General features: G+C 42.7%; 1 pseudogene; it reads right to left on the bottom strand.

The window, feature by feature from the left end:
• Positions 1 to 417: 417 nt before the first annotated feature.
• On the bottom strand, positions 418 to 3493 carry LOC105979403 (annotated as a pseudogene).
• Between the last annotated feature and the right edge of the window lie 867 nt (positions 3494 to 4360).

The following is a 4360-nucleotide window of genomic DNA, read 5'->3' as shown; positions in this document are numbered from 1 at the left end:
TGTTCCTTTCCAAGGAAGGAAAGCAAAATCCAATTTTTTTAATAAACAATAAATTGTGCTGAATGGAAGGACTTTGCAGAGTGGTCATGTGTAAAACTTGCACAAAATCAAGCTGTTTTAAATTTACATATTATGAGCAACAGAACCCAAATATCTGGATGTACATTATTTTCTGTACTATATTTCAGCTAATATTGCAGAACTAATGACAGTTTTAAAAGTTGCTATTACAAATTTTCTGTCTACTGTAGTTAAGATACCTTAAGTTACAGCAAAGTGTTAGGAAATAAGACTGAATGTTATTTTTCATAGAAACATCCTAATCTTTACCAACTCCTACCCTCCTTCACCCCTTCGAGCTCATAAGCAGCTCTCTTCTGTGACAGACAAATAATCTAAGAATTATGAAAACCCAAATTATGTAGCATACCTGTCAATCCACTTTCTGGTCATTCTGTAATGTTCTACTCTGTTGGTGATATACTGAGTGGCAACCAAAGGATCACCAGGATTATAGTCTGTAAGAAGTAAGGAGATAGAAATGTGAACTTTAGTAATGGTTAGCACTGAACTCCAATTACCTTTCAATATGTCCAAGCAGTAGGTCCTTCAATATGTCCTTGACTATTGATATCACAAAGGTAGAGTCTTGCTTGAAATGTAACATTCTGAGGCGTGAAAGTATTTTCTATTATTTTTTCTTTTTTTAATACTCTTATTGGGGACTCTTACATCTCTTATCACAATCCATATATTCAGTCAGTGCGTCAAGCACATTTGCACATATTCTGCCATCATAACTTTCAAAGCATTCTCTTCCCACTTGAGCCCCTGAAATCAGTTCCCCATCTCTTCCCCCTCCCTCCCCCACCCTCCCTCCTTCATGAACCCTCGGTAAATTAGAGATTATTATTTTCATATCTTACATCGTCCTTTCCATCGCCCCTCACCCACTTTTCCGTTGTTCGTCCCCCTGAGAGGTTGGTTGATCCTTGTGTTCGATTCCTCCTTTCTCCCCCAACCTCCCATAATCCTCCTGGTATCTCTACTCTCATTGTTGGCCCTGAGGAGTTTATCTCTCCTGAGTTCCCTGTGTTGTGAGCTCGTATCTGCAGCAGTGAGCATGTTCTAGTCTAATCCTAATTGTAAGATAGAATTGAGGTCATGATAGTGGGGTGAAGGAAGCACCAAAGAACTAGAGGAAAGTTGTGTGTTTCATTGGTGCTATAATGCATCCCAACTGGCTCATTTCTTCCCTATGACCCCTCTGTAGGGGGTGTCCAATTGTCTACAGATGGGCATTGGGTCACCACTCCATGCCCGCGCCCGCCCCCCATTCACCTTGGCATGATTTTGTTCTGGGTCTTAGATGCCTGGTACCTGATCCCATCGACACCTCATGATCTCACAGGCTGGTGTGCTTCTTCCATGTGGGCTTTGTTGTTTCTCAGCTAGATGGGCGCTTGTTTATCTTCAAGCCTTTAAGACCCCAGATGCTATATCTTTTGATAGCCAGGAACCATATTTGCTTTCTTCACCACATTTGCTTATGCACCCATTTTGCCTTAAGCGATCTTGTCGGGTAGGTGAGCATCACAGAATGCCAGATTGTTAGAACAAAGTGTTCTTCTGTTGAAGGAGTATTGCGTCGAGGCCCAATGTCCATCTGCAACCTTAATTTTTAGCATATAGATATGAGTACACAGTTCTATTCCCCTCTCGTTTTATATATATGTATATATATGTTTGCAGATATACATGCCTATATTTAGACCTCTATAAATGTCCTTTGCCTCCTGTTTCTTTCATCTAGTTCCCTTTACATTCCGTTTGTCTCACCATCATTTTTGACCTTCATTCGGACTTTATAATTCCTTGCTGCTACATTACCCTTGATTAAGCCCCACTAGGCATCCTACGGCCTTCTCTCCGTTGATTTTGTTTATTTGTTGTTCCCTTGTCCTTGGGTTGGTTCCCCCCACTTTCTTTCTCCAGCTCCCCTTCTCCCGTATCCCCTTGGGACCATTGGTCCTGTTCTTTTCATCTCCGAATTATTTATCCCTCCTTTTTTATCTAGATAGGCATGCAGATACATTGATAAGTGCAAAAACCTGGCAAAGCCAAATAAAACAACAAAGAAAGTCAAGACCAACAAAACATAACAACAACACTCAGTCTCCAAAGTCTATTTTTGGTATTCCCCAGGGATTTCTTCACTTTGCTCCCCTTGCTGCTCTGTTGCATGCCCTTAGTGTTTCACCCCAGTGTGATGGGGTCAGATTGTGCACAATTCCCACAATATGTCTTCAGTATTGTCACCCACAGCACTATGGTTTAGTGAGGGATGTCATATCTCGTGGTGGGGCCAGTCCTATGGTCCTCTCTGTGCGTTGTCTGCTCTGAACAGGAATATCTTCCTCGGGACTTGGTGGGCCAGGATGTGCTCCCCTCCCTCTCCATCCCTTTTCGTTTCTCCCGTGTGCTCTAATCAGAAACACCCCTCTCGCCAAGCTGTAGCTCCAGTGCTGTCCTCTGAAGTGCATTCTTCTGAGGGGGGCAGGTGGTATCCACATAGTTGGGATTGGGGTCGGACCCGCAGACCTCTCTATTGTTTCATTGGTTCCCTGGTACATGCTAGTATGTTGTATTCACGTCTTGTTACATTGGGTTGAAGCCTGGTCTCTCTCTCCCCCTCCTGTGAAGATATAAACAATACCCTCCCCTTGGGTGGGTTAGTGCCCTGCTCCCCAGCCCCTCCCCTTGAGGATTATTTTCTCTTTCTTTCACCCTCTTGTTAGTTGGCTGCCGTATGTATCCCTGGATTGAGTTTGGCCCCTGCAATAGTTGCTGGACCTCACCCCAGGGATGTATGTATATAGTAGCTTTCCCCCTATGCCTCATTTTTTTAAAATTCTTACCTTAGTGGACTCATGTTGTACTTGTCCTTTTTTGCTTGGCTTATTTCACTTAGCATTATTTCCTCCAGTTCTTCCCATGTGGTAATGTGCTTCATGCGCTCATCACTGTTTTTAGGGATGTGTCGTACTCCATTGTATGTATGTACCATAGTTTTTTGATCCATTCATCCATTGATGGAAATTTGGATTGCTTCCAACTCCTTGCAGTTGTGAACTGTGCTGCAATGAACATTGGATCCCAGATGTCTGGCTGTGGTTTGTTTCTTGAAGATATTTTCTGCTGTAAACATAATGTTGAGTAAAAATACATCCCTTTCACACACAGATCCTGGAGGTCCTAGGATGATCCATTTAAATTCAGAGACACTATCACCTTTGGGACCAGCACTGTAGTTAAGTGGAGGGTTTAAACTAGTGATGTCCACCAGTTCCTTCTGAATCCTCTGGGCACAGGTGGAGAGCAGTTTGGGGTTTTTACTCATATTGAGTTTACTCTCCTGCTTCTTGAGGGTGTTTGTTTCAATCTTTGCAAGAAAGAAGGAACTCGTGTGGGCCCTCGAATCGTTGTACCACATAGTGTAGTGCATCACCCACCCCATCCCACAAACAGCCTCTTTCTTTGTGTTTGGTTCCTCTGTACAGCAGTGGCAATTGCTTCTATGACTGCAGCTGGGCCTGGCCACTTGTGTTTCTCTCACTTGCTGGGAGGGAAGCAGTAGTGCAGCAACAGTAACTATTAAACAGACAATAACAACCTATAACTAAGTGAAGGAGGAACCCTGGTGGCACAGTGGTTATGAGTTGGGCTGATAACAGCAAGGTCAACAATACAAAACCATTAGCCACTGGAAGGAATAAATACAGGGCATTTTACTTCCATAGAGAGTTACAGTCTCAGAAAATCACAGCGGCAGTTCTACCCTGTCCTATAGGGTCACTATGTGTTGGCATTGTCAACTCAATGTCAGTGAGGTCTGCTTGTTTGTTTTTGGTGTTAACTAAAACCTACCTCTAAGCCATGTTCCAACATGAGCTTTTCATAGGATATTCTGTTTTGGACAGTAACTGACCTTTTTTACATATACAAGAAACACAATAGTTCATTTAAAATAGTCTTAATATGGAACACTAGTGAAATGCTTAAGATAGTGTATACTTGTGTGTAGAAACTCTAGTGGCACAGTGAGTTACACACCAAACTGCTACCCTCTAGAATGGTGGGTCAAATCCACTAGCTGCTCCACAGAAGAAAGATGAGGCTGCCTGCTCCTATAAACTGACAACTTTGGAAACCCGGTGGAGCAGTTCTACTCTGTTCAATAGTGTCGCTGGGAGTAGAAATCAACTCAAGAGCATGGGACTTGCTTTTTGACTTATACTCGTGTATGTGTGTTTTGTTTTGATTAATAAGAAAGCAATGGATACAGAAATTGCCATGCAAA

The sequence above is a fragment of the Echinops telfairi genome, unplaced genomic scaffold, assembly GCF_000313985.2.
Source record: "Echinops telfairi isolate 266 unplaced genomic scaffold, ASM31398v2 ScPeMD7_44;HRSCAF=162, whole genome shotgun sequence".
NCBI classification, from domain to species: Eukaryota; Metazoa; Chordata; class Mammalia; order Afrosoricida; family Tenrecidae; genus Echinops; species Echinops telfairi.
The sequence above is the reverse complement of the archived record's forward strand: the minus strand, read 5'-3'. Positions and strand labels throughout refer to the sequence as shown.